Here is a 13,815-nt window from a genome sequence, read left to right as displayed (position 1 = left end):
ATCTGTACATACAGAACGCTGCAGGCTGAAGATAAATGCTGAACTATTTAGATGAGGTCACCCGTGAAATTTTTCTTCCTATATTTTCATGCTCTTCTAATTTCTTTTAATGCCATTTTATAATGAAAACAAATTGAGAAGTACATTCATCATCTTCCACAAAGAGGGGATATTCTTACCTCACCCAATAACCCCCTTAATGGTAGTTAGTATCTAAATAGAGAAAATATAGGTTTTTCATTATTTTACCTATAATTTCCTAGATGCTCGAAGATTTGGGATCAGCCTAGAAATCTCGAAAATGTTCAACTGTTTCTGAATTTTTGAATGAGCCAGAATCTTTGATGCTCTTAGTTAATGTGAAAGACAGATGAACTCATCAAAGACTACCTATATTAGTATAAGGTACAGGTAACAGACTCATGTGCCCCTCCTAGTACTTTACTAATCTAGAGACCAGGGTAACCACACCAAGCTCTGAGGTACTTTAGATGATTAAAGACTACATTTTAAGTTCAAGATTTAAGTTTACATCTCCTTTTACCCCTGACTTTTATGCATATTTAATATCTAAACCACTGGATTAGAGATCCGATAGGGTTCCTCACTCTCCACCATCCCCCAGGAGATGTTGGGTCACCCTAGTTTATCTTTAGCAAGATCTTGTTAGAGCAGTTGACCCAGAATCCCCCCTTACTCCTGATGTTTTCTTTCCAGAAACTTTTCAGCTACTGACCCCCTGCCACCCCCTAACTCTTTGGCTATAAATTCTCACTTGCCCATGTTGTATGTAGAGGTGAGCTCAACATCTTCTCTCTCCTGTAAAATCTCACTGCAGTATTCCCTACACCTACCACAATGGTCCTGAAAGAAGTCCACCTTACCATCTTTAAAAAGTGAAATTAAAGAACTGTCTCCTTTCATACCATCAACCCTCACCCCACAGGCTTCCCTGTTTCTCTTAATGGCAGCCTGATCCTTTCAGAAGTTGCTTAAACTGAGAGTCCTCAGTCTTCTGACTTCTTTCTTAATTACTACAAACAATCCATCAGTTGATACTACCGCATCACTTAAGACAAAAATCTTGGGAGTCATCCACTATGTAACTGTTTTCAAACTTCACATCTATTTTACCAGGACTTCCTTGGATTCTTCCTAGATAAGTTCAAAATTTAAATATCAAACCACATGTGTTAAGATTTCACAAATTCCCACCACTTCCTACTGCCATCTTCATCCTGGCCATCAGATCTCACTGAGATTATCACAGTGGATTCCTAACACATCTCCCCGCCACTCACCTCACCCACCCACCATTTACTTTCAAAATAACTTTCAGAGTGATCCATTTAAAATGTGACTCAAATCCTGTCTCATCTCAAAGTCCATTCATGGCTCTCTACTTCACTAAGAGACTAAGAGTCCAATGAGCCTTAATGCCCTACTGTGTCTGGCCATGTTATTTCTGGCCTTGTCCGCTACTACTCTTTCCCTTGGAAGACTTCACTTTTGCCACAGTGGCCAACTTAGTCTTTTTTAGAACACGCCTTCTTGGCTCAAACGTCTGTGCTTCAGTTAGACTTATCCTCGCTTTTTACAATTGCAATTCCTTCCCTCCGGCAATTTGACCTCCCTTACCGCCTATATTTTCTTCACCACACCTATCACCTCATATTTACTTATTATGTTTCCCTACCTGTCCACACCCCCTAGAGCCACAAGCAGAGGCCTTGTCGCACTCACTGCTCTCTTCCCCACTGGCTTGAGCAAAACTGCCCAATAGAAATACAATGCCTGTCACATATGCAATTGTAACCACACGTGAAAAGTAAAAAGAAACCTTGAACTTAATTTTAATATTTTACTTAATTCAATATATACAAATGATGCTCTAAAGAAGAATTATTCAAATTGTTCACATTCATTTTTTCCATACAAATTCTTCAAAAGGCTTTGTGGATTTTAAGTTTATAGCACATAAGTTTGGGCTAACCACATTTCAAGGGCTCAACAGCTACATGTGGCCAGTGGTTTCAATACTGGACAGTGCAGATCTAGTCTATTGCATTTTTCTCTACTCTTTGTATACTTACCCTATTTATCATTTAAATTCTTGGGCAAAGTCCAGTGAATTGATTTCCTAACTCACAAATGGGTCCCAATATGCTCTTTGAAAATCACTGCTCTAAATAAACTTTAAAGAATGTCACCTGTAATGAATGGTTTAGGACACTTCCTTTGGTCTCCAGGGGCTGCTCACAATCCTTTGAAAGAGATACTGACTTCCAGAAAAAAAGAGGCCTGGAGGAAAAAGTGAGGAAGTAAAGATCCATGCCAACCTATAAACTGAAATCATCACAGTCTATCCAATGATGCAAGATTTTAATTAAAAAAATATTTTTTTAATAATTCACTCCACGGTCAGATAATTAACAAAACACCTAATTACCTTTAATTATACACCATATACCTGCTAATATACAAGATTCAAGGGAAAATCTGCATGATCTTCACACTTCAAAAAGAGTGTACCTAAACAGAGCATGAAGACTTCAAGCTTTTCATTTTTCTCTCCCCTCACTCTCACTGCATGCGAAGGCCATGGACATACCAGTTCCGATCAAGGACAGAAGAGTGCAAACTTAAATGAGTAATTTCACTTGCCACTTATGAAAAGTCCTACTCACCAACAGACTTTTTAAAAGACATCATCAAATTTCAAACCCAGACTCGGCCCTGGGCAGAAGGTGTCAACTTTTAAAACAGACTCAAGGATTCTACCGTTGGTACACCGTTCACTCCTTTAAGGTCCTAGATGTGACTAGATACTACAAAGTATGCAGTCAACGTTATCATACATGTGCTACCCTAAACAGAGTTTTGTTTTTGCACATTTCTGAGCTTCAGATTTTCTCTGGGATTTTTGAATTGCCAAAGAAAGGTTAATACCTCCTACATCTCTGTTAAGTTGTTATGTTTTCAACTAAGCTGATAACTTCTTCTGAAGATGCTCAAGGTGGACAGTTTGGATATTTGTGCCCTTGGCCGATGAAAGAGCCAAAACATCATTTAAAAAAGATGACTAAAACCATGTGTTATTTATTTTTTTCGCTGTGCAAAATATGGCTACTTGATAACTGTTGCAAATATTGTCTTTACTACAAAACATGCCTTCATGTACATTTCAACAAGTGACTTCTGCTTGAAAACGAACTCTATTGAGCATATTTCTCTGGAAATCAATATTTAAAATTTTTTTCTTTGAAACGAACATTCAAGAGAGACAGCTCTTGTTTACAGAGTTACTTAGTTTAGCATTATGGTTAACAATGTTTAAAAACAGCTAACTTAAAATGCAAACATTTAAATTCTGAAGTTTAACTGTTGGGAGGCCAAGTCTATTTCTACGGAAATACAAACAACATGAAAAGAGTAATTTTCTCCCGATTCCATCCCTTGAGGGAATATTTCAGGGCACCATTTTGTTGGATTTAGGAGCAAGAACTCATATAACTCTGAGATTGTAAGAAAGTTAAAAATTTTAAAGCTTTGGATGAACTTTGAAAACATTATGCTATGGGAAAGGAGTCAGTCGCAAAAGGCCACGTATTGTATGATTCCATGTACATAAAATGTCCAGAAGAGGCAAAACTCTACTGATGGTATTTGTATTTGTTGTTGCCAGGGGTTGGGTTGAGGGGAGTAACTGCTAATGGGTATGGGGGTGTCTTTCCAGCGTGATGAAATTGTTCCAAAACTAAATTGTGATGATGGGTGCAAACTCTGAACATACTAAAAACCACTGAACGGTTCATTTCAAGTGTGTATGAATTATATCTCAATAAAGCTATTAACAAAAAATTAATAGGCTTGATAACATTCACCACAACACTGGCATGAAACACACAAGAAAATCAAATTAGTCTAGCACAGCTTTCATATCATGGTAAAATACCTAAAGCTCGGACACCCTGATCTCCCTGTAAGAGAACACTTTCACATAACCACCAGTATCTGCCCTTCTGAACACTTGTCATCATCACCACGCATAATGTCTGTCCTCCCCTTTGCTACATAAACTCTAGGAGGCCAGAGATGGTATCCTTCTCATGTAGTGCTATGATCCTAGCATCTGGCACACAGTCATCAATAAATACCTGCAGCAATAATTGATGTATAGCATATGTAGTATATACATCTATATTATGTATGTTTGAATGAATGAAGGAATGCAATATTGGGTTGGGCCAATTCAGCCAATCAAGTTGCTGGAGTGCTAAATGTCCCCTTAAATCTGTTCTCCAATTCTCCCAAGCTCCTGGCTACCCAGCTAGAGGCATTCCCAAACAGCCACTGAAGCTTCTTGTGAAATGATCGCAGTCTAATCAATTAAATGTCAATGGATGTGACGTGTGCAATTTTTAAATCATTTGCTTCAAAGAAAATTGCTTGCCGTTGGACTTCACTGTATTTCAACCATATAGATAAGGACAAAGGCTCAAGGGAGGGAAGCACAAAAGAGAAAGAACCCATCCAGTCAAGCTAGACTGGTCAGATTGTTAGATAAGACAGGGAAGTAAACTTCTATTTGATTTAAGCCATTGTATGCAAGAGTCTTTATATCAGCCTAGTCTTTACCCTGAGTGTTACAACCCAGGCATGAATAGGCTGAGGGTGAGGGGGAGATAAAATGGAGTTCACTGCCTAGCTAAAGTGACTGAGTAGTCATTTCAGCCAGTGTGGTCAGCTGGTAGCTCAATGAAAACACTCTTTTCCAGTGTCTTTTATAACAACTTCCTGAACAGGCAAATGAGTCAAATGCTGAATGTTATAAAGAGGTCATTTTGAATGGATTTAACTCAGAATATTGTTGTCATTATGTAAAGTTTTAAATCACGTTAAATATATATTTTCAGAAGAACCAATGAATATATTGAAAATGGCTGGGTAGCTATTTTCAACTTTATTTGTAACCAAGAAATAATTTGTAACATGTAAGACACAATGAGTGCAGTATATAAAGATAACTTATAACTCTTTGATCTAACAAAAAATAGCTCAAATTGGGGGTTGAAGAAAAATTGAAATGATTACACGTTCTTTTATATTTTCTTTCTTTTTTTTAACTTTCTCATCAACTAGTTGACTGTAAAACTGAACCAACACAAAACATGAAGCTTTAAGATGACCAGTGTTTAAAAATAACCATTTAACTGTCACCTATACAGGCTTTGTAATTATCACCAATTGCTCCCAGTGCTAATTAGAACTGAATCAAAAACAATGAATTTCACAAACTGGATTTTAAGTTTTAGCAAAAGTCTATATGGGTGAATTGTGAATGTTTGGGGAAGCAGGGAAAAAATGACATAGATACGTATATTAAACCACCAAACCAAGGCGGCCATGACAGAATGACAACAATATAATTGTGACCACAGCAAGTTGTCTTTTTAGCTCCAGTCTTGACATTTTACAAGACCTTGGATAAGTTACTAATTCAATGTGATCAGTTTCCCAGTTTGCAAAGTGGGGATTATAATAATTACCAGCTACCTTTTCGGAATGCCAGCAACTAGATCCATTTTGTAAAGGACTCAAACCTACTTGGAAGAAACTGTTAATCACTACCAAGTGGGATGACAGTTATTCACGCTCCTTCAGACTCTGAACCTCACTGTGAAAAAAGGCCTCCTTTGGTTTTCAGAATTTGCCTGGCCACTTTCCTGCATATAACCAGTTGTTTCCAGAGTATCAGTGTAGGCACATTTACTTGTATTTATGCTGATGGTTAATGATTCCCAGATTCCAAATTTGAGCATGGCAGTGACCGAGGAACTCCTGGCATCTGAAATCTACATCCTCTGTGTAATGCAGAAAATGGTGCTGGTTTCGTGATCATCACATCACTTAAAGAGCGTGGTCTCTCTGTTTAAGGTTTACTCACTGGGAAGAAATACTAAGCATTCTGTCCAATTTTACACATATTTTTAAAGAGGTTATATTTTTAACAAATCTTTTTTTTCCCCTTTATATATAAGGATTAGTTTTCGAAGGATCCTTGAGTTTGATAAAAGGTAAAAAAAAGTACACGCAGCTTACTATTTGTCTATATAACTTATTTCTAAGAAAATATAATGGAAAATGGAGTCAAACACAAACCAAACTTATATTGTTGAAGAAAAACAGTTAAATAATAAAATGTTAATAGGGAGCAGGAAAAATGATATTGACTTAAAAAAAAGTATCAACAACAAAAAGTTGAAGTTGTTAGGAAAAAAAACCACCATTAAGCAAAAATTCTTACTCTGAGATTCCAAGCTGTCAAGACAAAAAGGATAATTAGATGAATGTGTTATTCAGTTTCCTTTGTTTTATGAAAGAAGACAACAGAAGGACAAAATTTTTCTATGGTCCTGAAATTTGACAAGGGGTTCCTGACTTGCAGGACACCATGTTCTTGACAGTACTTACAAAGAAGCATTTCTTCCTCCTTATGGACTACCTCTCTTTGTCAACAGTAATGACACATTCCTGGAAAGTTTCCTTTCCCTCAAACATGCCCTTGACTCACAATATCTTTAACAATATCATGAAACTGAGAAAAATTATTCTATCCAAATTCAAATATTTTCAGGTTATGGGTGTAAGCATATTCATCATAAAGACATAAGCCAGGAGAAAAATAATTTATGCTTACAGATAAATTATAAATTTATCTGAATACATAAATTCGAATAAAACAATGAAAACCTATTAATTAAGTCCATTTTTGGAGCTGTAGGGATAACTCAATTCTCAAGGTAAATATTTTCTATTTTCAACCACTTTTTCAGCTTTAATCTTTAGTTTCACGAGAAACTTTTGCTACCAGCATGAAATGAGTCCAGCACCTGGCATGGATTTGAACAAGCAACACTCTGGTCTGAGATCTTGTAGGGATCAGAGACAGTACACAATGTACATACAACTCAGCCGCCGAGGCACAGATGAAACAACAGGAAACACTGGCTGGATGACCCTTTGCAGAAAAAAGTCGCAGATCCCTGAAACAGATGAAGATTGGGAAACTGGGAAGTGCTTTGCCGAAAAATACTCTAGGTATGCCTTGATAACCTTAATTACTGGTTGGAATCACCCCTTCCCATGCTGGGACATCTGAAAGGTACTATATCCTCCTTGGAGGACAATTAGGAGCTTACCACACAGTTTAAATTAAACAACAAAGATTTTGAAATGAGGCAAGCTGGTTGGACTTTTCAGTCCAAATGAAATGTGCCAGAACGCAACTAGAAAAATAAATTCCTACTTTCATAATACCTTCTAGAACCCCCAAGCCCTGAGTAAGATTAAAAACAAGACCGATCTAAGAATCTTCACATTATGAAAGTTTCACAAAAAACCTTGCTCAACTAAAAAGTAAAGAAGTCTGTATCTTACAAATTCATAAACTTTAAGTTGGTAAGATCTAAACAAAGGCTTTGTGCAACCTGGATGGCAAGTAACCTGTTTTAACACTGACACAAATCTACTTAGTCAAATGGAAATACCACTGGACAAGATTCAAAAATAAAATGAAGACGCTTGCTCCTTAAGAAACATCAGACTTAAAAATGACCTGCAAGAACAACTTGAGTGAGGTGACCCCTGCCTTCAATGGGGAGATACTTTGGGTATCAAAAACAAACAAACAAAAAAAACAAATATGTAGTCTCCATAACCATTTTAACCAGAGTGTTTTTTTGTGTTTTTTTTTTTAACCACTGCTCCCAAAAGTGAGTTTGAGAAAATTTAATTTAGCTTTAATTCATCAACCTACATTAGTCTCTCTGAAAACTTCTAATTTTAAAATCAAGTACTCATTTGATTTTCAAGTAAGGTCAAGAGAACAAGGCAGCTGAACACTGACATCACAGGGACATGCCCCACGCCACACGGCAGTTACATCAACACGACGCGTTGCTATGGTGCCTGACTATTAATTTCTGAAAGAAGGTGATTATAAAGCCGCCAGATGAACATCCATCGGATGACACCACTTCAGCACAACACACTGACATGCGTTACTCCTATTTGCAGCATGTTAATTTTATGAATCACCACTTTTGTGATGTGAATATTCCTTCCTGACTTCAAAACTACCAAGTCAACTACCAAAAAAAAAAAAAAGAGGTTAACTCCCATAAACAGGGGAAAAGTTTGATAATATTTAGAGGGGAAAATGTGACTATGTGAACCATTTCTTAAGAGCAATCTTTTCTTTAAAGGCCTCCAAAAATACGCTACATACGTACTTACACAAATAAATACATGCAAATTTGATAATTAGGAGATCTGAAAAGAACTGAATTAAGATGCCGAGAAGGCAGTAGATAGAGTCCTTAACGTAATTCCACTAATTATATTTGCATTTACCTTTTTTGGCTTCTGCAAAGCAATCTTCTGTTACAGTCACCTCAAAAGGTCACTTCTTACCCTGAAAACAAAAGAGAATATCAAAAATCTGAAAGTCAAGACAAAGCAGCAACCACCTATTTGCCTGGGAGAGACGCAAGATAAACAACGAAAGAACTCAATTTTATTTAATGGCAAAAGACACTCAGAGTTAACAAAAATCAGTGCCAAGACCTCCACTTACCAGACCATGTGCCTTTGAGCTCTTCAAGACAATAACAACAACTTGGATGTTGGAAAAGTCAAGGTGAAACATTTCGCATTTTGCTTACGAACTCTTTCTCATCTTGTTGTCTATCCATTTATTTCATGTGGAATAACCTGTGAGTCATAGGCCTTTGCTTTGGGAAACCAGACTGCTACTTGAACCTGTCTCTGTTTGGTTAACATTCACAACATCTCTAATTTCATTAAAACAGATCCTCCCCCCGCCACCCACCCACCCTTGCAAGTGAGTTAGTTCTTATAGACAAGATGCTTTATGCCACTCTGGACCTTTCAAAATGAATAAAAGCACCACAATTTTCAGCTTGGGGAGGGGTTTGGGGGGTCATCAGTGGGTGAAAGCTGTTCTCACAATGTTTTCCACTTACAATATATCTACCAGATCTACTCAGTTCAATAAAAACGGTTCATGTCAGATGAAATAAACAATTCAAATCAAGTTTCCTAAAACACAAAGAAAGCACAGAAGACATCTAACTCCTGCATCTGCATACTCCCTTATGCAAAACAGTGTATAATCCTTTAAGAAACATTACAAGCTGCCTCTTTCTGCCCATGTAACTGGGATCAACATATGGCACAAGTGAAAAGAAAAACATTTGTTTATTAATTTAGATCAAGTTACTAACAGGGTACAGGATTCATTCCACATCAGTTGACCAAATGCTCATATAATTTTTTTTTAAGATGTTAAAATCATACCATTCTTTTACTGAAATGTTAATATCCTTTTGCTTACTCTTCAGAACAATATGTAATGAAGTAGTTTAAATTTTATACAGAATATATCTCTGCTCATCGCTCGGCTGTTGGCCCTGAATGTAGAAAGGCAAACATCATTGAGAAGAGTTAAATCCTATTTCACTAGGGCTAAAAATTTGAAAGTGGTACTTTGGTGTGTACTATCTTTCAGGAATTGATCGGAGGCCAATTTATGACATTTCCACAAGCAAGTGTATGCAGATTCTTGCCATTAAGATTGGGAAAAAATGCAGGCTCTGAGTGAAATCATAATTTTCATGTTTACTGTAAGAGGAAATTGGAGGTTTTCACCATAAATGTTCACCATTTGGGTGGGGGAAAACCCTAAGCTCTGGGACTTGAAATTACTATTTTGCAACCTGCCCCAAATCTTTTTGTTTTGACACAAAACAATTCAAATTGAAAATGAAAATCGTGTGCTTTACTGCTGAGGTGTGTCACCAGGGATTGGTTTCTCCAGGGATGAGAACTTGGTTAGAGGGCAAACGGTGATTTAAAAAAAAGAGAGAAAGCAGTGATGGTCTGGTCCTCGAGGTAATACTGTGATCTACAGAGCCCCACCCCACGCCAATAAGAAGAGCTCATTAGACAAGAGGCAAGGAGACCATCTCTCACAAGAGCAATTTCCACTTCCACCACTCATCAGATCTTAAATGGAAAGTAAGTGAACTCTGGCAGACCCTACTCAATTCAAGGCAAGAATGCCCTTCTCCCTCCCTTTTACTTGAGATGTTCTCCAACGTGTGCACTCTAAACTAATTTTCATGTTTGTCTATTGAGTTGCATCTATTTTTGCATGTTTGGCAGTTGGGTCTCTAGTATCAGACTTTGCAATGCAGATAAGATTGCATTGCAAAGATTATATAGGCCTGGTGTCCATGGGATTTTCCAGGCAAGAGTACTGGAGTGGGCTGCCATTGCCTTCTCCGGTACCTTATTAAAATTTAATTTTAAAAACTGCTGAAAATGCCTACTTTGAATAAAGTTATCTCGAGTGTTGTATTCAAACCTGCAGAACATTTCCAGGTAAGTACTGAGTCTGCTTCTCTACTTGCCTATCTACACAGATGGGTAAGTGAACACAGAGCCAAGGCATACGCTGGTTCCCCCTCACAGATCTGTAATGTTCCCCCAGAGGAAACAAAAGTTAATAATAACAATATCATACAATTGACCCTCCCTCTTGTAATCACTAAAGTAACATAAATTTGGCTACATTTAATTTTTACTTAGACACAAAAAAGCTGGGAGTGGAATACAAACCCTATTTTCCTCCATTTTGAAGTTCCAAAAATTTTAATATGTATTGTACATTTGACCACGCATTAATTTATTTCTGTTGATTTTAGTTTTTAGTATACATTAGCAAAGTAATCTAAAAGATATTTTTCCAGCTTTGCTGAGAAAAGATTAATAGTTCAACAGCTGTTTGCCATCATGCTAAATTAAATGAAATATGTCAATATAACAGACAAGAAAATTAGGGAGTAGTACTGGGGTCTGAGTCTGTATCATTACTATCCTAGAAGAATCAGAAATCAACAACTAGGAGAAAAATCTGCATTTCATTTTTTCAAAAACATAAAACTTCCGTTTCCAAAACTGCTATTAAAAAAAAAAAAAAAACACAACACTATGCCTCATTAAATATATCAAATACATATCTGCATGTTTACCAGCAGCAAAGGCACCAAAATGAAAATAAAATTATTAAGTAATGCTTTTAAGTTAAAAAAAAAGAGAGCTAAAAGAAAAATATTGCCCTCCAGCCCACTTGTCAGCTCTCAAAAGAGTCAGAAAAATAAATTTCATTTTTTTCTTTTCCCCTCTTTCTCAAGTTCCCTATTAATTTTAGGTTTTTAAAAGTGAACCAGGAATACAGTAAATAGAAATTACTCTTTTTTTTTCCATGTCATTCTCCATACAGGCAAGATCCTGTGACAACAGAAACTGTTCAAAGTGTGGTTTCTTAACTACTGTATGCGGTAATGTATTTACCTAAAGTTGTTTGATGACCATAAAGACCTTGACCAAGACATGACTTTTCAGCTGAGGTCGCTAGAAGACTAATGCACCTTCTTCTTGCTCTACCTCCCCAATTCCCCCCTATTTCTCCATTAGGAATTTTACTCTGTAGCCCCCTTTTAATACAGTGCTTCAATTGCATAATTTATATGAGTATATCTGACCCCTAATTTAACAAATGTGATTTTGCCAATTGGTAGAGCCTCGCTGGAACAGAGGTACAGGTAAACGTGGATGTGTGATTTTATTTCACAGGAAGCTAAATGAACAGCACATGCTCTGTGCTTTCCCATTAAAAATATTTATCCTTCTTCTTTCATGGAAGCTCAAGGAAATGCTATGCATCAGGATTTCAGCATTGTATTATTTTGTACAAGTATACAAGAGACTGTGAAAGACAGCCACCGTATTTCATTTCAACCTTCAATCCAGTGACTGCCAGTTGAGAACCTACTGTGTGTCAGTGTCCTTGAGATGCAGGGATAGCGAACACCAGCTCCTGCCCCGTGATGAAGGTGGCAGTTAGGAGTTTCACCTCTGGTTAGAGCAACCTCCTCTTGAAGTCCAGAAGCATGTTTCAAACCTTCCATCCTTCCAGATATCTCCATGAAATGACATATACTTCATTTGAGAAAACAGAAAGTCTCAAGGGGCCTATTTCCAAGAGATTACTGGTCTCTTTAACCCATAAATCTTAACTCATGTGGGCTTTTCTGTCTTGCTTTTCAAAGATGTCCTAGAACAACAGAGCTATCTCAGTACAAACTCGACTAGCTGAAAAATGATAACACAAGGGTCACTTCACTTTTTTGCATTCAAGACAAGAAAATCCACTTAGAAAACAATCTCAAAGTGTTTCTGCACCCCCCTCCTGCTTTAAATATTTCAAATACTGAGTCACATTTACAGAAAGAAAGAGGGAAGAAAGAGGGAAAGAAAAGTGAGCAATGAAGGAAGAAAAGAAGGGAGAAAAACAGGGAGAGTAAACCTAGGGGAAAAAGGAAGGAAGAAAATTAGAAAAGAAAGAAAAGGAAAACTACTGTGTAGTAGAGACCTCCGGGACCAGAGGCGACCTTGGCCATCACCCAGGTTTGCTGGTTTACAAGGACCACGTCCTTTCTTCTTCTCTCTGTCAAAGAAATCTACCACTGTGGCTCCATCACTACCCACTGTCCCTTCCTATTGCTGCGAGGAACATTTTGCTTCCTTTCTTCCCACCATCTGGAACCCTCAACTAAATCAGAGGGACTGACTTTTGGGTCCATTCTCATAAGAAAAATCTAAAATACTCTATATGAAGTAAGCCACATGGCGCAGGCGAACCTGGCGAGGCTTGCCCGTGAAATGACTTCAGGCTGGCAGCCCCCCAGCAACTCCACGTTGGCCCATCTCATTTAGAAAAAACCACTCTCTTACCTTAAAGGAAAGTAAAACCCTGGTCATGGTCATGTGAAAATATTTTATAGGTATCCTTTAGCAGGCTTTAAATGTTGAAACCTAAAAACAATATTTGCTGTTTTCTCTTTGAAGCTCTAACAAAGCCTTTGTTTTAGATTTACCTTGAGTGTGTGCAATAAGAGTTAATAATCAAATCCGTCCCAACCCCCACAAATGTTAAACAAAAAGATAAAAGAAATGCAAATAGCTATTGTCATGGAAAGTTAAAGTACCTGTCTGTATTTTTAAGTGAAAACTATTATCTCTATCAATCAAAATTTAAGAATACAATAGCGCTAATCACAGAAGGTGCTCTGACGGAGTTACTTTTCCTCATTTAAAAAAAGTATTTTTTCCCCTTAAAAACAGAGCATAAAAGTCATATACTTACAATTAGATAAGGTATTTGTAATTTTATTATTAAAAACCTTCAGCAGCCTCACTGTTAATAAATGTTTCTAAGTCTCGAGACTGATTTGTACCTATGAAGATCCAAGTCCCTACATATTTTAATAAGGTTGATGAAATTTTATTTAAATTCTCAGTTTCCAACCTGCGGGGGAACAGCACACTCTTCTGTTGAAAAGAGTTACTCAGACAGAGGCAACAGTTAACTGGCAATGAAGACTCCTTTCCAACCCTGGACACAATTCCTAGTCTCTGAAATATCTTTACATAGGACGTATCTTCCCTTGGACGGCTCATCCTTCTTAACTGTGGCAATTTATTTTTGAAATTATCACACGATTTCTACCACCATTCCCCAGAATGATCAAAGGGCACAGTGTATGCCTTTTTCTTTTTCTTAATTCACTTTTAAAAAGACTGGATGAGACTCTGAATATCGTGCTTTCTAAAGACAGTACAGGAACAAAAACTAGCAAGACCCCAGATAGTAAAACAAACAGCTCA

The 13,815-nt window shown here is 37.2% G+C and overlaps 1 protein-coding gene across 23 annotated transcripts in view; it reads right to left on the bottom strand.

The window, feature by feature from the left end:
- FOXP1 (forkhead box P1) overlaps window positions 1-13,815 on the bottom strand; it is a 627,865-nt gene that overhangs the window by 331,295 nt on the left and 282,755 nt on the right. For 14 of the 23 annotated variants that reach the window (XM_061397383.1, XM_061397378.1, XM_061397377.1 and 11 more), the window contains one exon: window positions 8,416-8,476. The gene's annotated coding sequence lies outside the window, so the exon portion shown is untranslated. Of the gene's footprint in view, window positions 1-2,210; window positions 2,302-6,968; window positions 7,047-8,415; window positions 8,477-13,815 lie in introns of all 23 variants that reach the window. The other 9 variants (XM_061397369.1, XM_061397361.1, XM_061397373.1 and 6 more) reach the window with 4 other exon arrangements.

Source organism: Bos javanicus, chromosome 22, assembly GCF_032452875.1.
Source record: "Bos javanicus breed banteng chromosome 22, ARS-OSU_banteng_1.0, whole genome shotgun sequence".
Lineage (NCBI taxonomy): Eukaryota > Metazoa > Chordata > Mammalia > Artiodactyla > Bovidae > Bos > Bos javanicus.
This window is presented reverse-complemented; position numbering and strand designations above follow the sequence as displayed.